General features: G+C 36.8%; 1 long non-coding RNA gene across 1 annotated transcript; it reads left to right on the forward strand.

Moving 5' to 3' along the window:
* The first annotated feature begins 1056 nt into the window (after positions 1-1056).
* On the forward strand, positions 1057-10000 carry LOC149788014 (uncharacterized). Its single transcript, XR_016424399.1, has 2 exons — positions 1057-1158; positions 8164-10000. It is a non-coding gene; the product is annotated as an uncharacterized LOC149788014 (long non-coding RNA).
* The last annotated feature ends 16965 nt before the right edge of the window (positions 10001-26965 follow it).

Here is a 26965-nt window from a genome sequence, read left to right on the forward strand (position 1 = left end):
AAAGTCTTTGGTATGACTCCAATAGAGTTATACATACATACATACATACATACATACATACATACATACATACATACATACATACATACATACATACATACGTGCTATTAACTTGTGTCGTTCGAGTTGAAAAAGGGTATCCATAGATTTCAAAAGTGCTCGGCCAGTTTCTCAGACTTGTGCCGTGTAATATTTGTTTCCTCTATCGTTTTATCCTTGCTTTGCTTTAGTGTGTGTGTGTGTGTGTGTGTGTGTGTGTGTGTGTGTGTGTGTGTATAATGGTCTCGTCATACCATACTAAATGTTCCATCCATAAATCATTCAAAGCTCGTCACGACTAAAACGACATTTATCATTTTCCACATAAATTCCTTCCAGATCTATGATTACCTACCGACAGTTTGTACATAAATATAAAATTAATTGAAGTTTAGGAATTACGCTGCACGTGTAAGCCTTATGTCATAAATATGAACAGAAAACACAAATATGATTTCAGAGTAATTTGTCTGCTAGTCAATTTGTAAAAAGAAACCACCAAAAAACCACTTGTTCACTGTAAAACTCTTAATCTCCATCTTCTGGCCCCAGACGAATGTTCGTCTGATCTAACTTACATCGCTCTCCATTGTTTAAATAGAACACACTGTAACAGAATTCCTCCTCATTGTAACTGGCACCTTTAAATTAACGATAAAAACCGTGTAGTCTTTATTCAGAGCCGTTTCAATTATCCCGCTTCTTACATAAAGATCTACCGAAATACCATCGTTCGCAGCATTAACGATGGAAATGATATCCACACGACTAATCAGACAAGAGAAGGTCTAACACACAGATCGCACATCTATGTACAACTTATATCCGTATTTATCTGCTTGGAAATAGAATGACATCCCAGAAGTTATTAAAATTAGCATGTTTTTCCTAATAAATATAAGTCATGCCCATTTTTATCGAATGATTGTAGCCTAAATATATTAAGGAAATATATGTGAATAAGAAACTATTTGGAAAGCGAGTGCAGGGTTGAATTTCTGATAGTCGACGTGCAAACGTAGCTATGTGGCCTTCTATGAAACCGAAGGATCTGGATGGCTTACTTTACAGTATGTCAATTACTTGGCTGGCCAAGCTGGTACCTTCATGATCCTGACGGTAATTTTCAATATTCTTTACGTAATTGCTTTATTATTTAATTGAGTGAGAGAAGAAAATAAGGTCTGTTATGTGTATTTGATTTACGTGTGCTCATGTAATATTGTGGAACAAGGACAGCTTTTTTATATAAAAATGTATTCAGCTATCAGAAACCAAAGTGATAATTCTTGTTTCTACGAGGAACTGTAGATTTCAACACTACATATTGCAGCATACGTCATCGTCTTCCATCTTGGATTCTTCGTCGGGATTCGATCATGAACTCAGTAGAACATTTTATTATTAGGAATACAAAAATTTTATTCTTGGATTATTCTTGGATTATTTTTGGATTTGATTCTATAAAACCGTAAGTTCATATTTTTTCATTTTTACAGAATTTTCCAGGGAAATAAATTATTGTATTGTTGCAAAGCTTGTTGTTTTCACTCTTTCTTGTGTTACTATTTATTCGAGCTTAAACATGTGACATAAGAAAGTGGAGGCTCGTCCGGTATTATTTTGATTTTTGGATAGAATATTTCAGAAAACTTTGTTTTTTAAAATTTTAATTCCCCTAGTTTTTGAAATTCTTAGTGAAACCGGCAAGCTTTTTCTAAAATGTCAACAAAACTGGAAATCTTTCTTTCAAATCCTACACAGGAACAATTAGATCTTTTCAAAAAAGATGATTTGATTCAACTTGCCAGAAAAAAAGATTTTTCTGAAGTAAAGGCTTCCTTTAAAAAAACAGGAAATAAGAAATGTTTTGGTTCAGTATTTGGTAGAAATGAATGTTTTGGATAAAACTGCTTTGGTTTCGATCAGTAAGTCTGTATCAGACTCTGACATAAAAGTAAAGGAATTAGAATTAAAATACAAAATGGAATTGGAGTTGAGGAAGCTGGAACTTCAGAAAGATAAAGAAGAAAAAACAAATGAAAATGCATGTACAATTGTAGAAAGAGAAAGAACAAAGAAATTGGAGAAAGAGATAGAACAAATGAAATTGGAAAAAGAAAAATAGCCCATGTTATTGCGAAGAGAACAAATAAAGTTGCAATTTGAGGAAGAGGAGAGAGATATGAAAGAGAGAAAGAAAAACAGATAAAAGTGCAGTTAGATAAGGAAGAAAGAGAGAAAGAAAGACAAAATCAGTTGAAAAAAGAACAAATGCAAACGGAAGAAAGAGAGAAAGAAAAGTAATACCAATGTAAAATGAAGGAAATGGAACTGGTAAGTGAACACCACTTTCATACTTCAAATCCAAATTTAAGTTTTGATCTTGCAAAGAATATTAGATTAATAACCCCTTTCAGAGAAAATGAAGTAGACAAATATTTTACTCGTTTTATAAAAGTTGCTGAAAATTTGAAATGGCCAAGGGAGCATTGGACTCAGTTATTACAATGTGTACTCACTGGTAAGGCTAGTGATATTTACAATTCACTGTCAGTTCACCAAAGTGGTAACTACGATGTGGTTAAAGAATGTGTCTTAAGGGGTTATGAGTTAGTCCCTGAAGCTTAACGGCAGACATTCAGAAACTATAAAAAAAAGAAGCTGGACAAACTCTTGTCGAATTTGCATAAGAAAAAGAGCAATTATTTGATAGCTGGTGCTTAGCCAAGAAAGTTGAACGAAATTAAGAAAACTCAAACAACTTTATTACTTGAAGATTTCAAAAACTGTCCATGGTGACATTAAGTGTGGTCTTGACGAGCATCAGATTGAAACCTTGGAAAATGCTGCTGGTGCTGCTGATGAGTATTCTTTAACTCATAAAGTTTCTTTTATTAAAAAAAAAAAAGACTTCTACTCAACAAGCTTTTGGCAGAAAATTATTTCAGCCTTATACAAACCCTTCTAAATCTCAAACTGGCACAACTTCTAAAAATCAAACTTCGGACAAGCTTGATTCAGGATCCTTGTCTCTTCCTACGTGTACCTATTGCAAGAAAAAAGACACGTTTTTCTGATTGCTACAAATTGAAAAATAGGCAACAGAATCAAGATAGACCTATTCCAAATGCTCTTATTTCTAAGAGGTAAATGCTACGGTCATGTATTGAGAGCAATACATTTGTTGGGTCTAACAAACCCCAGTCTGATTTGATTATGGAGAATTATGAACCATTCATATCGAAAGGTTCTATATCACTCTTCGTTGATTTGGCCAATCCTATCCCTATTACAATTTTAAGGGACACATGAGCTTCTCGGAGTCTTTTATTGTCAGGCACTTCTTCTTTTTCTGAGAAGCCTTCTTCTGATGAGATTGTTCTTATTCAGGGAGTAGAGTGCGACTTTGTTAATGTTCCTCTCCATTGTGTAAATTTGTCTTCTGCCTTAGTCTCAGGACCCGTGACATTCGGAACAGCCCCTGTTTTACCCGTTGAGGGAAATCATTTTTTACTAGGCAACGACCTAGCTGGAGACAAGGTTGTGGTTAATCCACTTGTAACTGACAAGCCTTGCTTTGCTTGGACCAGAAAGTCGATCGAATTGAAAAAGGATTCCCTGATATATTTACAGCTTGTGCAGTTACCAGAGCTATGGCAAAGAAAGCTCTTGAGAATGATGTTGATAAGGAAAGTATTCCTTTAACTGACATATGTACTGGTCAGGCTTTTGATGAGGTCACATTCACTCCTTGTTTGGAGCATTCAGAAGGTATGGATCACAGTGATCCTCTTTTAACGACTCATTCTCTTTATTCTCATCAGGATGATAAACGACAGTCACCTGCCTTTTAACAGGAAAAATATTCTGAGATATATTTGTTTCAGAAAGCCATTAGTGAAACTGAGGCTACGGAAGTTCCTGTGTGTTATTTCATTACAAATGGAATTCTTATGAGAAAATGGAGACCTCCCGATGTACCTGCTGATGACGAACGGTCAGTGAACTATCAAATTGTAGTTCCGAGACCTTATAGACAGGAAATACTTAGTCTGGCCCATGAACCTCCACTGGCTGGTCATTTAGGGATCAGTAAAACTTATCACAAGATCTTAATTCACTTCCATTGGCCAAAAATCAAAAGTGATGATGGTAAATACTGTAGTTCTTGTCATTCCTGTCAAATGGTCGGAAAACAAAATCAGAAAATTCCCAAAGCTCATCTATAACTTATTCCTGCCTCTGACGAACCATTTAGTAGAATTATGGAAGATTATATTGGTCCCTTACCTAAGACCAAGTCAGGTAACCAATACATGTTGACCATTATGTATGCGTCAACATGGTTTTCAGAAGCAGTTCCGTTGAGGAATATAAAACCTAAAACAATAGTTAAAACTTTGATAACGTTTTTTTTTTAGTCAATTTGGCCTTCCCAAGTCCGTACAGTCTGACCAAGGATCAAATTTCATGTCTGGGATTTTTTCCAGCAACTTATTAACGAATTAGGCATTCGGCAACTCAAATCATCTGCCTATCACCCTGAGACCCATGAGGAATTAGAAAGATTCCATCAGACTTTCCAAAATATGATTCGATCGTATTGTTTTGTTACGGGTAAAGATTGGGGCGAAGGCATTCATTTATTAATGTTTGTTGTTAGGGAATCAGTTCAAGAATATTTAGGTTCAGTCTCTTTAAACCGGTTTTTTAACACACTGTGCGTGGACCATTGAAGTCATTGAAAGAGAAACTTCTTCCTAATGAAGATTAAGAAATTAATCTTCTGGATTATGTTTCTAATTCTAAATACAAGTTGTCAAAGACTTGTGAGGTCGCAAGAGTAAATATGCACTCTACTCAATCCAAAATGAAGTCAAGATATGATAAAAACTCTAAGGAATATAGCTTTCTGCCTGGTGATAGAGTACTGGCTCTCTTGCCAATACTACAAAATCCTCTTTAGGCCAAGTATTACGGTCACTACACAGTTGACAGGAAAATACACGATTTAAATTACATCATAAATACTCAAGGGAGGCGTATACAAAAACAACTCTATCACATTAACATGCTAAAAGAGTATATTGAAAGAGATAGCCATGTTAAACATGCAATTAATTTAGTTGTACCTGTCCCACTCAGTGAAGCTTTAAGTGAAGGAATATCATAGGATTCTACTGACGTTGGAATGACAAATCTTAGGAATTCAGACATTATGAAAGATCTGGACTATAAACTTTCACATTTGAAAGAGCAAGAAATAAATGAACTTAAACAGTTATTATTTGAATATGAGCACTTATTTCCAGATGTTCCTTCAAGGACAATCAAAATTGTCCATGACGTTGAACGTGTAAATTCTAAACCTGTCAAACAACACCCGTACAGGATGAACCCTCTCAAACAGGAATATTTGAAAAAAGAAATTCAATATTTGCTGGAGAATGATTTTATAGAGCCCAGTAAAAGTGAATGGAGTTCACCATGCATACTTGTCCCAACACCAGATAAAACGTTCCGAATGTGTACTGATTATATGAAGGTGGATAGTGTGACAAAAGCATATTCATTCCAATTACCAAGAATCGATGACTGTATTGATAAGATCGGGAATGCCAAGTATGTCACCAAATTTGACCTTTTGAAAGGATTTTGGCGGATTCCACTAGCGGAATGAGCAAAGGAAATTTCGGCATTCGTGACTCCATATGAACTATGCCAATATAAAGAAATGCCGTTTGGGATAAAAGGGTCGCCAAGTACATGTCAACGTATCATGAATATGATTACCTCTGGACTACACAATTGTGATGCTTACATCGACGATATCATCATCTACAACGACACCTGGAAAGAACATTTAGCAACAATTCGGAAATTCGTTGACAGACCCACAGATGCATGTTTGACAATTGATTTATCTAAAAGTGAGTTCGGCAATGCTATTGTTACATTTCTGGGACACATAGTGGGACATTGACAAGTTAAACATATAGATGCTAAAGTCAAGGCTATCTCTGAATTTCCCGTGCCTGTTAATAAAAAGCAACTGATGCGATTTTTGTTTATGGTCTGATCGTATCGAAAATTTTGTTCCAATTTTTCTATAATTGCTGAACCCTTGAGAAATTTATTGAGTAAGAAAAACAAGTTCATTTGGACTGAAAAATATCAGGAAGCTTTTGACAAGTTGAAAGCTATACTTAAAAGCGCCCCAGTTAATACAGCTCCAAATTTCAGCCAATCATTTAAACTATATGTTCATGCATGTGATGTTGGGTTTGGAGCAGTTTTGATTCAAGAAGATTAAATTGGTTTAAACCGTCCAGTGTGCTATTTTTCCAAGAAATTAAATAAGCACCAAAGGAATTATTCAACATTCGGGAAGGAACGTTTGGCTTTGATATTGGCATTACAACATTTTGAAGTTTACCTTAGTTCAGCTCCTTCCTCGATTATTGTATTTAGTGACCATTGGCAAGATGAAAAATAAAAATTAAAGACTACTAAGGTTGAGTTTGTTGTTACCGGAATATAATCTTGACATGAGGAACTTCAAGAGAAAAGATAATTTAATAGCATACGCACTTTCCCGTGTATAAATATGTATTATTTCGTGTGCAATGTGTAATATAAAGGAGTTTTGTTTCCCTCATGTATAATTAGTCTGCGGTAAAAAGAAAGCTTTATGTATAAATCTTTGTTTTTCTGTATGGTGGGAAGTGTTATGTATATTTGATTTACTCGTATCTGATTTAATATATATTTATTTCAATTTAATTGTTTGTCAGTTTTAAATTGTTATTTTCATTACATGATATCGTTACGTAAATTTATTCACTAGAGATGGTACTTTTTCGGAAAATAGTTTGACCTTGACTGTTAGTTTATAAACACCAGGTGTTGATTTAAATCCTGACATTGTTTCAGAATTTGTAGCAATCATCGTAAACAAGTTCTATTTTATTTTAAAATGATTTATTGTTTTCGAGGTCATGATCGGACCTTGTCTTTAAGATGTAAACAACCTTTTTATTATTTTATTTCTTAGAGTAAAACTGTTGGTTCAAACTGGGTAAACGTGATCTGTAAAAACTACTTGCTTCTAAAACCTTCCAGAAGATGATCACGTGACCCCTTGTTTACGTTATAGAAAGACCATATAATCCATGTTTTGGAGAATTAACATCAGTAAAAGATGGGCTGTTAAACTGTTAGATGCATGTAGTGTTGTTTGGAGTCATTTCAAATTACTTGGTTTGGAGTTATTTCAAATTACTTGGATTGAAAAGAATTAATTCTGTTATTGTTCTGGAGAATACGTGTGCTCATGTAATATTGTGGAACAAGGACAGGTTTTTAATAAAAAAGTATTCAGCTATCAGAAACCGGAGAGATAATTTTTGTTTCTATAAGGAACTGTAGACTTCAACACTACATATTGCAACATACGTCATCGTCTTCCATCTTGGATTCTTCGTCGGGATTCGAATTTGAAATTTTGTTATTATGACTTTAAAAAAATTATTCTTGGATTATTTTTGGATTTGATTCTATAAAACAGTAAGTTCAATTTTTTTTTCATTTTTACAGACTTATTTAAGGGAAATAAATTATTGTATTGTTTCAAAGCTTGTTGCCTTCACTCTTTCTTGTGTTACTGTTTATTCGAGCCTAAACAAGTGACGTAAGAGGTCCGTCATAAGAACAGTATTATTCCTTGCAAGACTTTCAACCTACCTTCGCTTATCATCCTCACCGTCATGACCATGTAAACGTTTTACATTTAATTGACTTTGAATAATCAATAAAACTCAAAATTAAAACCGTTCATTTTAAAAACAAATTCATGTAAACATTTGAATCAGCTAATATAACTAGATACGCTTTTATATATATATATATATATATATATAGAGAGAGAGAGAGAGAGAGAGAGAGAGATAGCGCGAGATATACACGTATGTGTGTGTGATTTTTTCCCTCCCTTTTGTCTTCATATTCTGGCATTTTTATTTACTAGTGATATAATTTCAACGGCCTGTACTGAAATAACTGGGTTGTTTTTTTGCAACTAAATATTGCAATTAACTCATGGTTTATTTTTCCTTTTCTTAGATTGTCACGAATACAGTTGTCTGTTCTAGACACTTTAAGCAACAGGACTATAGATGGACACCCAACAGACGTTGCTTAAAACGAGATGCTATTCCATCAATTTTTACTTGGACAACTGAAGGGAAAGCAAGAAACCCACCTGCAGTGAGACAACCGATTGCAGAGAAGGTGGATAACAACATTTTTTGAAGAATTTGAGATTCCATGTGCAAGCATACCGACATGTACCCAAAACTATTTAAAGCGCACCACAAAGTCTCTACTGGTGGTGGTGGGGGCCTGGTTGGTTAAAAGGGCCGTTTTTTGTCACTATGCACGTTTTGTAAATGTTTATTCTGACCGCGTGTTTAAACCACAGTATTGATTGATCATAGCTGTACATTTAAACCATACCTAATGAGAAACAAAATTAATGCTTTAAATAGTTTCATTTCTATATCGTTAACTTGTATTTTGTGTGCTGTATAGAAAAAGGACACTAAATATAGGACGTAAATCAACTTACGTTTAAGATAATGGACATATCCCTCACTGTAATACTTGAATCCTTTCGTCATCTGTTCATTCCCTGAACTGCTGGAGACACCCGTGATGAAATTCTCAACGAATGTAAAAGAAATATCTGGCAAACTGCTCAGATCGTTACTTGATGTACAGTAGGACGCCATATTTTTTTCTCAATCTGCCTATCTTAGCCTCGTTTGTGCGATATATTAATATTCATGAGGATCTCATTAAGAATGAATGTAGATATCATTTAAAAAAATCTTCCTTTTGACAGGCATTTTAATTAACTTTTCTAACATGTTTTATTGAGGATAGACCGCCAATATGCTCACAATCCGTGGTTGTGTTTTCTTCTTTTCTTTTTCTATAACATTAGTTTGAAAAAATTTAAGAATATTTTCAAATAATACTTTGTCCCCTTGAAAGTTAAAAGGATAATGTTCTTTTGCTTGTTGTTTTTGTTGTAATATAATGAACCGACTTTCAGTTTTCCTTTGTCTTGAACATAAGGCTTATCTATCACTTCCATTACTATTTGGCGCCTTGAAGTTGGAGAAGAAGGTAGAGCTTTTGAGAACTTACCACTTGTACTTAGCTACCAACCAAAGTATGAAGGGATAAAGAATATCTCTTACACAGCCTTTCGACATATGTCACACATTCTCAAGATCCTCTTGAAATCTGTCACCCCGTTGAAGTTTGATTCACGCCGTAGACACTAGTTACAAAATAAATTCCATGCCATATCAAGTAATTTCATTTCTAAGTCAATTCTCCAGCTGAAGGGAAAATGTTTTAAAGGATATGATGTAGAATCAATTTAGAGAAAATTTAAAATTTCATCATATTTTCACAAGGAAAAACAAAAAGTTTTCTCTGAATGCCTTCGTTAATATTTTCGACATACCGTATATATATCGCTTACAAAATGCAAACAACAGAGTAAATGAAATGATGGTGCATTATGTACACACCGATTAGGGTTTACGCTTTTTAGCTAACTGTACAATGCAGATTAGGTCCGCATCATTGGTTGGACCTGACAAACTGCGTAGACCCAACACGCAGATAATGATGTAATAGAAACATATTTAAAATAACGATTTCTTACGAAACGTTTTATTTTTTAAACAAAAGATCAACATGCAATATGTTGTATGGAGACAACCCTAGATTGCTTACCAGTATGTTTTTTCTTCAAAACTAAAATGGGTAAATTCTGGGTTAGACTTGTTACTAGAAGAATGCATGAAATTTCAAATTTGCTGTAGGTTACTTGAAGAATGAATAAAAATTCAAAAATAATTGTATGGTACTGTGCTACATATGAAACTGCATATATATATATATATATATATATATATATATATATATATATATATATATATATATATATATATATATAGTTATATAGTTATATATATATATAGTTATATATAGTTATATATGTGTGTGTGTGTGATTTAGTTCTAAATAATTAATGATTATCGCAGTCACTCCCATCAGTTGGTTCGATAAAGAAAATGGTCACAATAGAACTGAAAGAACAGTATTTATAAAAATGCATTCGGGATTTTCTCTATTACTCAAAATGTACAACATATGGGATATCTCCAAGAAAATCTCTTAATATGATTTTTTTTAAACACGTATGCCACAAAAATGTATGATAGTTTTAATAAAAGTTATGTTCAACGAATCATTGGTTTTCCACTGAAACTGGAAGGTGACAAACTTTAGATATATTTGGAGGAACATGTGTATCAGGTGCCTCATAAGATATGAGTAATATCTGAAAGAAAATGTGTATCAGGTGACTCATAAGATATAAGTAATATCTGAAAGAAAATGTGTATCAGGTGCCTCATAAGATTTAAGTAATATCTGAAAGAAAATGTGTATCAGGTGACTCATAAGATATAAGTAATATCTGAAAGAAAATGTGTATCAGGTGCCTCATAAGATATAAGTAATATTTGAAAGAAAATATGTATCAGGTGACTCAGAATATGTCGATAATAGCTGTCCCAATCTTGTTGCATTGTCAATAATGTGGCTAAATAAGAAAATAACATGTAACTAAAAAGTAATTTGTCTTCGGACTTTAGGTCCTATGTCTGTTGTTTAAACCTGAGTTATCAGTACAATTCTGTTCTCTTTCTTCATCTCCTTGTTTCTTATTATAATCTGATAACATCACGACAAACACCTTCAAAGTCAATCTCTGACAGATTCTCGCCCTCGTAAATTGACACATTTCAACAAGAATTCCGAGTCTTGATACCTTTGACAGTCAATTATACCATAACTCGTTCGTTTTATGTCTTCAGCAGTTACTAGCCAGATTTAATCAGGCCAGGTAAGTGGACAAACGCTGCAGAAGTCCAGGGTCACAGACATCCATGGTCACAGAAGTCCACGGTCATAATTTTTTTTCTAACAATAAATTAACATCTTTGACAAAATTGTAACCGAGTGAATTATAACATTAGACACTTCAGTTATGCGAGTCGTGATAAAAATTCTTAATGCGAATGAACGAAACAGTTGTCTGAAACAGTAAAGTTTGAGAGAAGCAATTTTTCTTCCTATATAAGTATCAGCAAAACACCAGGTTATGGTTTGCATCCTGGTGAAGTGATATTTATCGTCTAAATTAATATCTTACATAATCTGCTGTGGTGTTTCTGCAAGTAATTCAAACAGTCTGACTCCTATAAAGAAATCAAACACGCGCAAGTGCGTTAACTCTTTGATAAATGCTAATTATGGGGTGTGCCTGCTCCCTTTTTCAATAAGAAAAAAAATAGGAAAACAGACTCGGGAATGAATGCTTAAGTTATCGGAAGAGATAGTATGTGACGTGATGAAATACAAAATCGAGAAGGAACACACGTATTGGATATAATCTTTGTACGCGTCTTCTCGTACATCACATTGGAGTCTACAAACCTGTAAATGAATATTTCAAAACAACTGCTACCTAGCTTCGTCTCTTTGACTTTCGAGTAATCAGCATTATTGCACTGCTGATCTATTTCTGAAGATACAGACTCTGATAACAATCTTTGGGATTTGAAATAAATTAACAATTACACAGTTACAGATAATGAAAATGAGTCTAGTATGTCTTATTGTTTTAAGTTTGTGCGTACATGATATGCCACTGTTTTATTTTAAAGTTGGAATTATTTTACATTGTCCATATTTTATAGTCTGAATTGCAGCGTCAGGATCGGCTGATTTAGCTAATTAAGCTTGCTTTTAAAATTGTACATTGCAACCTAAGTTTGTATCACACTTTCAAGACTCGAATATGATTATCGATATTACAAACCAGATGACCAATTTAAACGCCTGAAAATATACGGCTTCAGACATGAACCTGAGATAAAAATCTTCCCATTTTAATGGTATGAGGATACAGAAACTGTGTATAGTTTGTTAGGCATAAATTCAAGCGTTTAATCCTTCCAATAAGTAAAGCTTTTACTACCAAAATAACGTAGTGGCTGCTTCCACGGAATAATTAAGCTGGTCCATTCTTATGACGTGTTTATCTTGGTTAAATCAATCCAATTCAAAGTCAATCGACATTATTTCATTAAAAAATATTTACCTATTGACTTGAAATTTAACTCGAGACTATCCATTTTCGATCATGTAAACCTGAATGAGAGGCAAGTGGTCTTAGGGGACGTCCATTAATTATGTCGACAATTTTTAAATAAATTTTTTTACCCCCCCCCCCCTTATCAACAACTGTCAAACTTTCAGTGATCCCCCTAATAAAATTTTACACCCCCACCCCCCAACTAACAATATTTTATACGGCTGGCTTTTATGCTAAAAATAAAATTATGGAAATTAAAAGGTCTACAAATAAATTTTAATACATTTTTTTTTACTTGTTTAACAGATTTCAAATTGACTATAACACTTTGAATTCATGAAAAAATCGAGAGTTTATATTCTAGCTTCTATCATCTTCTCATGGGGAAGCCAAATGCTCCTCAATTGTTATAATGGGCATAGTGGCTGATTCATTAATTTCTTGTGGAGCCGATACACCCGACAAGTCAACTTCATCTTCATCTAACCATTCTGTGCTAAACATCTCTACATGAGCAATAATTGCCATCAGCTCTCTCTGTCTTTTGGCAGCCACTCGTATTGGCCGAATTCTTTGCGGTTGAGGAGCATGTGGTAATTGCCTAGGCCCAAGATCGCGTTGTCGGTGCTGTTGAACATGCTTCTTCAACATAACTTGTGAATTAACATAGAGGTGACAGATTTTGCAAATAAAAACAAAATATGATGATGCAAGACTATGACTTCCTTGGCAAGAGCTCAACCGGTTTATAATTAAACTGGTGGGCTGTTGACGGGAGAGCGAGTGTGTGCCATACCAACGCACCGACTAATTTCCTATTTTTTGATTTATTAAATTTATTGTAAAAAATAACATTGTTGACGTCAATTTATCTTGAACTCCCCCCCCCCATGTCAACAATTGTCAAACTTCTTCAAACCCCCTCCCCCCATTTTGTTGACATAATTAATGGACGACCCCTTACAAGATGATTTCTTTGTAAAAAAGTATCCAGTAGGTTAGCTCGACAAATGATAGAAACAACGTAAAGAATAGAAAATGTATTCCTACTGAAACATTACTAGTTCATGTGTTTCAAATACAAATGATCAAACTATTTATAAAATAGCTAGAATGAGATAAGGAAATATAAAGTATGCAAACATCATTTTAAAATATGGAATTCTAGACAGTATGTTGGAACACGTGTATCTATGTGAGATGATAAATAAAGTAAAGAATACCTGTATAGTAGCATGCGTGCACATTTATGCAAACATTGCGCAAGAACAATCAAAGAAAATGCACACAGCATATTATAATTGTAAAGCCTGATCTTTTACTCTGTCGAATCATCCCTACATTTAGGAATCCGTCTATTATTGAAAGTTTGCATAGGATGAGAGACTCTCCCCTTAAAATCTCCGTTTTAAATTAGAACTTGAGAACATGGGAAGTCATAAATGCTTTTTAAAAAACTGCTTAGCAATATGAACAGAAAAGTCTCAAATTAGCGGATGCTAAATAAGTTCTCTTGCAAAAAGTCTTTTTACGTAGATTGGGAATCAAAGTAGATACTTTTAAAACCAAAATATATAAGTCAGTAGAAAATCCAATCCATGCCGTTATTCCAAAATGTAGGAAAAACGACAATGACGTTACAATCAATATTCTTCGTAACTATACAGCTGCAGAATACATGATGTACATCATTCAATGATTTATTTGATTAATGTAATACATGATGTATATCATACAATGATTTATTTGATTAATGTAATACATGATGTATATCATACAATGATTTATTTGATTAATGTAATACATGATGTATATCATGCAATGATTTATTTGATTAATGTAATTACAAAGAGCTTCCAAAACGACTGGTATTATTAACTGTTATGAATGTCAGAATATAAAATTAATATATATTTTATAGATAAAACGATGCAGACATACCGTGATGCAACGTAACATCACGCATGATAAAGATAATATGAAATTTTCGAATTAAGTCATCTGGTGATTTGGTATTCATGTGAGGTTTATATGCGAAATGCACTGTAAGATCGCTATACGCCAATAAATCGCCATCTGAGCATCTTTCCCAAGAACGGTTAAGCTTCATGATCTTGTATTAAATACATTTAAAAACACCCTGAGTAACTCGTATAACATTAGAAAGGACTTGTTTGAACGCCATGAGAATGTTCATATCTTGCACATGTCATAATACCTTTCCATTCGCATCCAGAGCAAACTTAGCTACGGTAACGAATAAGAAGCTTCAAGCAAGCACAGCTTAAATGCTATTTCGTGAATGCGTGCGTCGTGTTCATTTAAATGTAATATGAATATCCTCACACATTTACATGGATATATCATAAACAAAGGTATTGTATAAATGGGAGAGACAATAAGTTTTAAAAAAGATAGAAATTAGTCATATGTTAGCAATGTATTTGCCGATAGAAAAGCCCTGAATAAGGCATCGGTTTGTTAGCTTCCAAACTAATTGCAATCGCACGGAAAGCAGAGCCAAACAAAATCAGTAAAATAGATCTGGTGCACGGTGATTGTGCTAGAAATTTATATAAAATGTTCCATTCTTTGCTAATTTGCTAATTATTGTCAAGGTTTTTGATATCCAGGATGCTGAATTTTCATTCTGCCAACTTAAGAATGCAATAAGATCGTTTTATAAGGGGGTTTTGAATTTTATAATCTTAACGAATAAATGGCTCTCGTGCTACAAAAATTTGATATTTTAGAAAGTAACGAAGTCATGAGTTGGATGAAATGTATTCGGTATTTATGCAAAAGATGAATACTATCTCCTTATCACATACAAGTCTGTCTTTATCACATACAAGTCTGTCTTTATCACATATCATTCTCTCTTTACCATGTATCAGTCTTGAGTTAGAATGAGACTAGGAAGATTAAACTCACTCTTTGTCACACATGCCCAACCTTTTTCTCTAAGGTCATCTAATTTTCAGACGTATCCATAGGCTTATCATAAGAAGACTATTGAGTTAAGAGAATGGTAGGTTTGAAACGACGTAATCGGTGGCATTAAATTTACATTTTTGACATCTTATCGGCTATTTGACACTATCTGGTCAGATACGATGTCCGACTGAGTTATGCAGCATACCGGCTTTTTAATAGGGTTGACAAGGTAGTACAAGGGACATAACTTAGTAGAGAAGAGGACGGTGGTGAGTCAGATATATTCGGCCAACAATAGTTTCCATGCCTACGATAATGTAGTTTGTATTTATTGTTACACTGCAAAATTCTCGTTGTTTGTTTCGTTTTGCTTTGTTTTGTTTTGCTGCAAGTATAAAGTCTGTAGGCACATACAGTCATGCGCTGCAATGTATGATGGAACATCTTGCAATTGAAACGCAAGAAATAAAATGTCTTCACATTTGTACAAAATGGAATCAAGCAAATATGACAAATATTTAGCACAAACTAATGTTTTATATTTCCCACACGCACACGATGTCAGCGAGGACGCACGTATTCTCTGCCCTTGCCGTCCATCCGTGTGGTTTGATAAATCAATGGACCCAGGTGCCATCAAAATATTGATGTGTTCCGACATGTTTCCACTTAATTACTTCGTTTTCTTTGATTTTGGCCAATTGGAGACAGCGGGTTTGGGGTTTATGAGTGTCTTCAACAAATGTTTGCATTCCGCTGTTTACCAAGAAAAACGCTTGGTCCTTAAATCCTGCTGCTAACCTTTGAGCAGCAGTCGAAGGGGAGTCCAAATAAATATATACTCCTCACCAGAATCTGTCATGCAGCTACTTCAGCAAGGCAAAACGACCTGTCTGCATCAATTTAGGCCGTCAGGTTCATGCACTGAGGGCGATTTTAAGTGTGTCTAAGTGATAGAATTGAAAAAAATGATCAAAAGTAGATGGGGAGGGGGTCCGTGTTAATTTCGGAAGGCCATCACGATTAGCGATGGCAATCGTGCTTTATAGGAATATCATCGCAATAGAGGTAGCAAAACTACCTGCGTCTGAGAAAATTTTGAAACATATTATTCTTAAAAATCAGATGTATATTTACTTCATGTATATGGGTTCGAAATGCCACTAGTGTGCGTACTCGAATTTCGATATACTGGGATATCCACTGAGATATCCATTTTTTATAATGAAAAATCAAAGAGCTTCTGCGCTAGTGTCTCGTAATCAGAATATTCTCGGCTTTTATCGTGTAAATAATGGTCATTTTGAACTGCCCTCAAACCCGTGGTTGTTATTATAAGATTAAATGATCATGGATGGATATGTATCGATGTGAACAATTTACCTAGACAGTCAGAACGTAAATAAAGTCAAAAAGGACTTTATGTTAACTTTGTGACTGATTAGATACAATTTACACATTGATAAATACCTAACTATTATTATTTAATCCTTGTAATTCCAATTTACTAGGAAGCCCTTTGTTTTAACTCGTAATGGGCGATTTGAATCAGGGGGTTGCACATTTTGGTTGGAACTCTCACGGTGGGTGGGTGGGGCTTATTATTATGTTGTAAGGCGTTGGCATAGATAAAGCTGGGAATCAAAAGTAGTCCGCAGAATTTAATGATGTATAAAATATTTTTCGTAAGTATCACGCGACCGTTTATACCAAATCAGATTGCAGAAAGTTCAGTCCATTCATAACAATTTGAATGATTACTTCATAATAACATCACAACGTCACATTGAATTGCTGACGTATCATCACTAACAGCAACGCATGAAATAGTTTCATAATATTGAAACGGAATTATATCTTCGATTTTACATTTTTAGGTGGTCTTATGGTACTTCAAGACCTGATATGTTATAAGACTATTATTTGTACATTTAGCAGGATGTTCGTCCGCCAAAAGCTTACCAATTTAGAAAGTATTAACACGATTACTTCCGAGTCTCTTTCAGAGAGTCGAAATAATTCGACTGGCATCGAAACTAGACGAGGATGTTCCGAATTTAATGTCTAAACACTTTTATTTGTATGTGCTGGAGCATAAACTAAATCGGGATTACTGTTTCTGAATAAACTTACTCATCCGGTTCTTTATCTCGCCTACATTCAACTGAATAATGGACAAATAAACCCATTCATAAGGTTGCTAAGAACTTATCTTACCGTATGTAAGCTTTCACGTGCTGTGAAATGAAGTTGAACACTTTTACAGCAGTTTTGTATATATTCAACTTGATAATAGTCAAAATATGCCCATCCATCAGTCAGCGAAGAACTGGTATTATACGAAATACAAAAAGAAATCAACACACACATACACACACACATCAGTTACGCATACGAGAAAAACTGAGCTAAATTGGATCTTGTTTAGAAAATCCAGCTTACGACATTTTTGTAGCAAGCTGTAAGGAATTGTCTGCCTCAAAACACATCTAAGTTAAAATCGAGTTTTATTTGTTTCGTTCCTTTTTGCGATATAGGAATTCACATGTCAAATGATAATATGGATGCTAAGAAAGATAAAACCAAAACAAGCTGCGATCCCATTACAATTATTAATTCTATGCACATCGCACGAGAACTTTATACGAGAAACGCTTACGAGATTTCATGGATGCATACTGTGACGGACGTATTCCTAAAACAAAATGTTTATAAACTGGGAGATGACATGAGAGTGAAAATAATTTAATAATTGTTCCTTTTTTAATGTAATTTCTCATTCAAATATATCCTAACAAAGTTTGAACCCGTTGTAAATTAGAGCGTAGACAACAGACCTAGGACTCGGTTATTAATAATTACCTCAAATCCCTTATTACATTAGATCGTGTTCAACAGGCCCGGGACTCACTTTATTAATAATTACATCAAACTAAAATTGTTTCAATGAAAGATGTAAATATGACGAGACCTGAAAGATTCTAAGCCAAGTATTACCATGGTAACAACATTTGTTTACAAAGAGATTTATAATATTTTCAAATATGACATAGATTAATGGCTAATTAAGTAAAATAGTTTGCAATTAATTTACTTCCTGTCAAATAAAAATTTACCTCTATGCACTCAACTGTTCTTCTTTTGGCGGATCCAGTCATATATGAGACTAAACAAGTTTGTGAGGGATCCGCGGGATAGAACCCTGAACGGGACATGTTTTCACTGAAATGTTAAAAGTACATCAATATCACTTGTTTTGTTTGTGGGTTTTTTTGGGGGTGTTTTTTCTTTCTGTTTGCAGGTCTCAGTTAGAATGGTAAAAGAATAGGATTAATCAGTTAGTCATGCTGAAAAAAACAATAGCTTGAATCTACTCATTCTGATCTAATTCACAAGAGAATGACTTTGACGGACATATTTAGATTCTGTAGGAGTTGTTGTATGGTACTTGCTTATTAAAAGCCAAGCAGGTGAAATGCTTTTTACCTTGAACTGAATTATCCACTGTAAATATTTGTTCTGTACCTTATTATTTACTATGATTTTGTTAACTCCAGAAATCACTAAAGTCAGTTGTAAGTGAATTGGTGTCTGAGAAGAAATTTCTCTGTTAAAATGTAAGTAGTGAAGGGGGATCCTATAGCCTCAATGGGAATTAGCATTACAGACCCCCTTGGGAACATATAGCCTCAATGGAAATTTAACATGGAGAAAAATCGTGGGAACATATAGCCTCAATGGGAATTTAACATAGAGAAAAATCGTTGGACGATATAGCCTCAAGAGGAATTGAACATGGGAATTGGGACTGTATAGCGTCAAAGGAATTGAAACAGGGTGGGACTGTATAGCGTCAAGGGAAATTGAACATGGGATTTTTTTTTTAAAAAAAAATTAAAAAAGGGGTAGGCAATGGAAAGGCTATCTCTTTTCGAGAAATATGGCTGGCCCTGAAAAGGGCCTTTGGGTTTTCTTCTTCTTCTAATTTCTTCTTTTCCTCCACCAAGTTCTTATTTTATCTCCTACACTCTTCTTCTCTTTCTTTTTTTTCTTCTCCTCCTCTTCTTTCTTCTTCTCTTCCTCCTCTTCTTTCTTCCTCTTTTCATTTTCTTCTTCTTTTTCAATTTTTTCATTCCAATTGCGTATTCTTATTCTTTCCTCTTCATCCTCCTTCTCCTCCTTGATCTCTTTCATGACACCACTAATCTTGTCCTTTGCTTTCCTTAAGTTATTAATTTCCATCTTCACACGATGGGGATTATAGGAATAATGGTCTTCAACCAGTCTTAATAGCATCTGTTCCATTATTCCTAAGTTGTCTAAAACGTCTTGCAAGGTTTGTATTTTGTCGATTTGGTTTGACGCCATCTTCTTTTTATTCTTTGCAGAATGGTTTGAACAACCAACACTGTGGGTTCTTATAGTGAAAGCGCGGACGTGATGGAAAACATCCCCCTAAAAAACATAAAATTGATCTTACCTAGATCATGACCTAACAAAGCGCGGACGTGAAGGAAAACATCCCCACTTTTCTCATTTCATATAATCAAACCCAAACTATACTCTCCACATACTCTAAGAAACAATAAAGAAACCCATAATCTACTATTCACACAAACTTACTTCATCATTTACAAACACAAACACATACACTTCCACTATTAATAAAGAGTTAGTGTTTATATTCACACTACTCTACCTACACACATTGGCAAATCGATCGTTATTTCTTTTCTAGAGTATTGGGTAGCCCTGAAAAGGGCTGTTTTGTTTGGAACTTCATGGGCACCTGGTTAATGGTGGCACCTTCCAGGCCTGGCGCCACATACGCATCTTATCCCCCAGTTACTTTTTACCTTTTGGGGGGAGAGAGCAGAGGCAGGATATGTCGCTTCAGAATCCCAATTTTCGCTCTCTGGGATTTTGAAATTTTTTCTTCTCTCCTTTTCCTCCTCCTCTTCTTTGTTTCTTCTTTCCTCTTTATATCTTCTTTCTTCTTCTTCTTTATATCTTCTCTCCTCCTCTTCTTTGTTTCTTCCTTCCTCCTCTCTTATCCTTCCCTCCTCGACAATGGCTTCCGCGGCCAGTTCATTTAATATGCGCCTGGCATATTCCAGATGCACATGAAGCTCCAACAGTTTCTCAAGTCTCGTGTTCATTTTTTTTGGTGTTCATCAATCAACAAGGGTAGCTGGACTGCCGAACGAGTTTCAATTTATACTGAAAGCGCGGACGTGATGGAAAACATCCCCCTAATAACATAAAATTCATCTTACCAAGATCATGACCAAAAAAAACAACAACGCGAGGACCTAAAAGAAACACTCACTTTTTATGCTACCCATCACTATTTTAAAATTTTTTATAAATCACTTCAATAGACTATCCACATACTCAAAGCAATTCAATCTAACTCCAAATATACACCTCAAACACCGAAAAAACATCATTTTAATCTACTATCCACACCAACTTACTTGAGCTCTTACAAACACAAACACACCAACACATACCCTCACATTTTTTAAAAGAGTTAGTGTTTATTTTCACACTACTCTACCTACTCACATTGGCAAATTAATCGTTATTTCTTTTCTAGAGTATTGGGTAGCCCTGAAAAGGGCTGTTTTTTTGTTTGCTATGGCATTCTTTTTTAGTTTCTAAGAATGCGATGTCCTCTGAGGATAGACTTTCTGGCAATAGGTCTGCTTCTTCGGAAAGAGAAGAAGAACTCTTTGGTGTCGATACGGCAATCGACAAAGCCTCTGTCAGGTTCAGGTTGCTGCTGTTGTTGCTGTTGTTGCTGCTGTTGCTGCTGTTGCTGCTGTCTCTGAAGTCTGTACTTCTCTGTCCATTCTTCTTTTTCCCTGTTCACTTCTTCTCTGAAGAGCTCTTCTATTAGGTCTTCAGTGATTTTTAGCATTCTCACATTCTCTATTTCTTCTGGCTTTGGTATCAGACTGTGTCTGACCCTATGCAAATTCACGTAGGCTTCGTTGAGCTTAGCTAGTTTGGAGCACATCTTCTTAGGAGGATGAGTCGACAATGGATGGTTAGACTGGGAACAAACCGGTTCTTAAAGTCAAAGCGCGGACGTGAAGGAAAACATCCCCCACACGGTTTTCGAGCCGCAACGTTTAGTGAGTGTCATGAGAGGGATAGTAAGAAAAAAAAGAGCATCAATCCAACATTCTTATAGCTAAACAAACCACAAAGGCATTTTTTCATAACACAACATTTTTTATTCAAAAATCACTTAACACTTAACATCAACTCTAACATTTTTAACAATAATCCAACACTATAACATCAAACAATTTTCTTCAAAACACAAACATTTTTTCTTCAAATACTAACTACTTCAAACAGGGCTGACAACGTTCTGAATGAAATCGTGATTTCCACTGTTGGAAATCATTAGGCCATTGATGGACACTATGTTTCCTAGCTTGAGACAAAAGATAAGCATAATGGTCACAAAACCATTGATCTACTTTCACATCGTTTCTAGCAGATGAACGAGGATCGAAATGAGTCACTAAATGTTCTAAGGAATAGCCCAGGCTGCGATGATGCAGAAAATACACACAATACTGTCCACACACCAAGGAATCTGTGCCTTGTAATTTCACGTTATTGAAACGGGTGATCTGAGCATTTCTTCTCATAAAGTCAATGATATCGTCTTCCAAAGGGGGCAATCCGTACGAATCGAAATATTCCACACATCCTTCTTGAGGAAAGTAAACGGCTACCCAGTGGGTTCCTGGGAGATGACTGTCGTCCGTGTTGATCACGTAAGCTTGATGGTCTTTAGGTTTGCGATGAGGGAGTTCATCTTTAGCACAGACGACAGGATTCCAAGAAGACGTATACGAACTGTGGTTCAAAAGGTAATAAAGTTCCCAGGTATCCATGTTTTTTCTTCTTCTTCACAGGTAATAATAAGTCGTCAATTCGATCCTGACTTTTTGCTTGAAAATGTCTGACGAATAAACGGTTATTCGTTCTGTTTCCTCACTCTGATTCAGGAGAGCTTCGATACGATGGATCTCTTGAGTGGTTAATGGTGGACAAGAATGTTCACGCAAGTCTTTATACCACTGGTGCAACACGTCTTTGTTCGAGATGAGACTCCAAGCTTCGTCCAGAAACTCGTCCAATTTTTCTTCTTGACTTAACATCAGGCATTTATCGTGTTGAATTTGACTGGGATGATCGTTTTGACATCCATAGCAATTTTTCTTGATCAATTCCGTCATTTTGTCGACCAAGTGTTTGGCAAAACAGGAGACTAAATGGGCTTCTTGTTCTGGCCATCTTGACTTCATCATGACAACTTCTTCGTCTTTATCTTGAGATTCTTCTCCTTCCACGGTCTCCTCACATTTCATCTCCAAAGTTTCTCCACTTTGTAAAGAGGGATAACAGTCTTCCATGATTTCTAGTAATCTAGAATGACTTCTCTCAAACTGTTGATTTCTATGGTATTATCGAATTCTGCATACAGGATGACGTTCACTGTCTGGTCCAGTGGCTTTGCAAACTGAAGTTCCACACGAATTTGGCCGGATTTTATAGGGTGGAAATGTCCCTCGTCGCTGCCTTGGTCTGGAGTGAAATCGAAAGCCCACAAAGCGTAGCCTCCGTCATAATCGTCGTACGTAATGCCGTGACTGGTGTTGGTTCCTAACTGTCCAGTGGCTTCGTACAGGGACAAGTACGACCTCACGTAATTCTTCTTCTCAAAGTCAGGTTCAAAGGGTCGGGTACACAAGGTCTTGCCATCGCGACTGACTTCGATCTTGGACACGCCAAAGTGATGAAAGTTGAAAGGATTTTTAGCGAAGGCTCCGTTGAAGGTTTCATTCTCGACTATACCAAGGATCAAACGTTTGGGTAACTGTCCTTGAAACAGATGATCTTCGATTATGGATTGATTGTTACGGGGAATGGTGAACGTTTTCACTTCCACGCGTCGGATGGGATACTTGGCGGTCGTTCCGCTCAACGTTTGACTGATGTCGTTACCTACTTTGGGTAACACTTCTACGCGTCGTACGTAGAGTTTGGCTTCTAGGATTTTGCTTTTGGGATTGCCACCAGTAGTAGCATCACCATCAGCCAACAAATGGAAAGCGGCACTGCTGCGATTCAGTCTCAAGCGAACATTGACCCCGTTCAGCAAATATTTCTCTTGTAACCACATGTCCAAATGCAAACGATCCATCAGTTTTAAACTCTGTCCATCTTTGATTCTGTTTCTTCGTTCTACAAATCCCTCATTGGTGCTTATTTTTAATTTTGGGTCAGTTTCAAGACCTGTTTTATCAAATTCGCCCGCTTCGTCAGGTTCCCATAGCACGCAGGCACTGAGATGAGTGTTCTTGGCGTCTATTCCGTACGTCAAGAGATTTTCCAGGTAGGCACGATAAGGGTAAGTATCCATGCTGCTGCTAACCAGTTTGTTGTTCAAGTACAAGTCCACTGAGCTGAACAAGGAATGCATGAAATTGTTGATGGGAGCTACTTTCTCTTCGCCGTTTATAGTATCTCCTCCCTTATCTAGAACTTGGACTTTCAAGTACAAGTAACTGCTATTCAAATCGATGTAATCTTCGGGTTGTCCTTTGATTTCAAACTCGATGGGAGCGGAATCGATCAGTGAGGAGACGGGGTAAAATTCCACCCATTGGGATTCTTGCATGGTCATCATGGTGGGGGGCATGGCAAACAGATCCAGTTCCGTCTTGGAACAAGCGCAAGACTCTCGGTGCATCATTTTTTTTCTGTGTTTCAATAATCGAAAACGTCTAAGTCTCGAACGGTTCTTCTTTTCTTGGCCTTTCTAGCTTGAAGTCTGGTGAAAGGGTGTTTTCTTCGTCGTCTCTTTCTGCCTTGTCCTTGCTGAATGCCAGACTCGGTAGCGTGCAGGGCATTTATAGGTGTGTCTCGTCGGCCCAAAATGTCTTTGCCCGTTTGCAGCAAAACATTTTTGCCAGCCCTCATGAAGGCTTCTTTAGGGTTTTGTTTGTCGATGATGACATTTTGGAGAAATTCTTTGCCTTGCGTCAGTGCCGCATCTTTCAAGGCGTGCAATCCGCGTGTCACCATCGGTTTCAACACCGGGGCCACCGAACGAAAGGCCGATTTTAATATGTCTCCTAAACCGTGTCCTCGCTGTCGAGCCACCCCTCGGTACACTGGATACATGACTTACTTACTTACGAGTCGTGAGAGAACCGTTTTCGAAAATGGAGTTTCACCGTGACTTTTCCTTTGGTGAATGGAATATTTTGTCCCAAATCTCCTTTTATAGTAATGTTGACCGTGTCCAAATACGACTTGCTGACCGGCAAATAGTGAGGATGGACAAATTCGCGGTGGACGTGGTAAGTGTTTCCACCTTCCTCGTCAGCGTTCGTGGCAGAATCCACTTTGAAAGGAATGACACGCAGTAACGGTACGGAGGTGTGTCCCACCACGTTGTATTCCACCACATCGGAATACACAAAGATCAAATTCAGTCCTTGGTTCAGTTCTACCGGGAAACGAAAATACCTCGCAAAAGAGTCGTTGTCGTGAATGACTGCTAATTCGGGGCTTTTTTTTTGTTCTCCTATCTTCCTCAGCTCCGTGTCACCGCCCAATATGTCAAACAATTCAGGACAAAATAAGAAAGACATGAATTTTTTGGACCCCTCAGAAAATTTCATCAGAAAGCGACGAGCTATTTTGTGGTATTCCAGGGTGACACTTTTTTGGACATTCCCCAAAGCTTTATGGAACACGCCATTAAACCTGGTGGCTATGGTGCTGACCAAATGTTGACCGCTGAAATAATAGCCTGCGGGAATGATCAAGTTGTAGGTCCACTTTTGAGTTGTGTCATCATAGGTTTTATTGCTATATGTGCCAATCTTATTCAACTCGTCTTGCAATTGTTTGTCATGAACTTCCACCTTAAACCAATTTTGCTGGGCAGTGACATTGTGGACTTGGGTTGGGTGAATCATTTCTACTAAAGCCACTTCCCAATGGGCTTCGTGATCTAAGGGGATGGCTTGAGGTAATTTGGCTGTGTAACAGCACAACGTGTTATTGGGAAACACCTCCATGGAACTGTCACTGGGTAAGGTTAAGTAAAATTGGTTTTGGTGACTCATAATTCCAGAGTTCTGTGGCTGTCCGAGGGGATATTACTGGACGTCAGAGGCGTGTCTCCGCCCAAAATGGGGTTCTGATTGTGGTTGGACTGGTGACTGGCACTGACACTGGCACTGGACACAACGTTCCCGTTTGAGGAGAATTTCAGGGAGGGAACCGATGCAACTGCTCAATAAAATGGTCCACAATTGTTTGTCTCCTTGTTGCAAACTCAAATTGGCAATGGCTGCCCCGATGACACAATACACCACGAAGATTTGGCAGAAAAAGACGATTTGCGTTTTAGGCACACGTTCTCCACACCACACCCACAAGGGTTGTTTTTGTAAATCTTGCACAGAAGAACTAGGGGAAGAAGGACTGGTCGACGTAGCTGCGTCTGCTGTGTGAAAGGGCATGATGGTCACTTCTTCTTTTTATAGTCGATGACTTGCGAAGCGTCGATCCAAGAATCGAAACTGGGTGGATATCCTTTCCAACGTACTTTGACTTCTTTGACACGTCGTTTGCCCACTTTACGGGTTCTGCGTTCGAGAATGCTTTCGATGTCGTACACGTCGTCTTCTTTTTTGGTGACACGTTGTAACTCGGGCAAATAAAACGTTCCTTTGAGTACTTCTCCGTTCATGTCTTCCAATTTATAGACGGTAGGATGACGGCCATGCACTCGTCCAGTGACGCGAAACAATTCGGTCGTCCAGTTAGGTAAGTAACCTTTGTCGAAAGTGCGTTTGGTTTTGCCAATGCGCACCCAATCTCCTACGGCCAACTCTCCACTTTTCTTGGGGACAGCCCTCGTCGGGGACGTACCAAACAGGCGCTCAAACACCAACACTTCGTTGTCGGGAGTCACGTCTTGCGGGGCACGTCCGATGCTTCGATGGTAAGATTGGTTGTACGCTTGCACCAGGTGCGGTAAGATGTCGATGTACTTCAGAGTGTGGTGATGCGTAAAATATTTCCACATGCGTTCTTTCAAAGTGCGTTGAAAACGTTCCACGATGCTGGCTTTGGTTTCGGGATTCTCGGTGGTAAAAAAATGAATGTCACGTTTCTTTAATTCTTTTTGGAAAGCTTGGTTCAGAAATTCGGTGCCTTTGTCCGTTTGCCATCGAAGAGGGTGACGACCGCTTTGTTTCAACACCCGTTGCAGGGCTCGCACTAACTCGTTGCTCGATTTGGAAGTCAAGGGCACGACCCAGGCAAATTTGGAAAAGACGTCGATGACACAAAACAAATATTTGTAACCACGATTGTAGCTGGCCAAATGAGAGACATCGGCTAAATCGGCTTGCCATTGATGATCGATGCCTTCCACTCGGGTGCGACTTCTGGCAAACTTGCGTCGAATGGGTTTGTGTAAAGTGTAGGTAGCTTGTTCTTGTAACCATCGTTGCACTTGAGGTAAACGGAGACTTTTCAGTCGCGTTTTGGCAGCACGATACAATTTTTGAACTCCTGCGTAACCTGCAGGATGCGAGGGATCGTAGTAAATGCTGGCTAAGACTTTTTCCATTTTCGTGTTGGTGTGTTAATAAGTCACCCACTCTTCGGTGATGCTACTTTGGGTGGGTCGAA

Source organism: Sinohyriopsis cumingii, chromosome 11 (assembly GCF_028554795.1).
Source record: "Sinohyriopsis cumingii isolate HCF-2022 chromosome 11, ASM2855479v2, whole genome shotgun sequence".
Taxonomy (NCBI): domain Eukaryota; kingdom Metazoa; phylum Mollusca; class Bivalvia; order Unionida; family Unionidae; genus Sinohyriopsis; species Sinohyriopsis cumingii.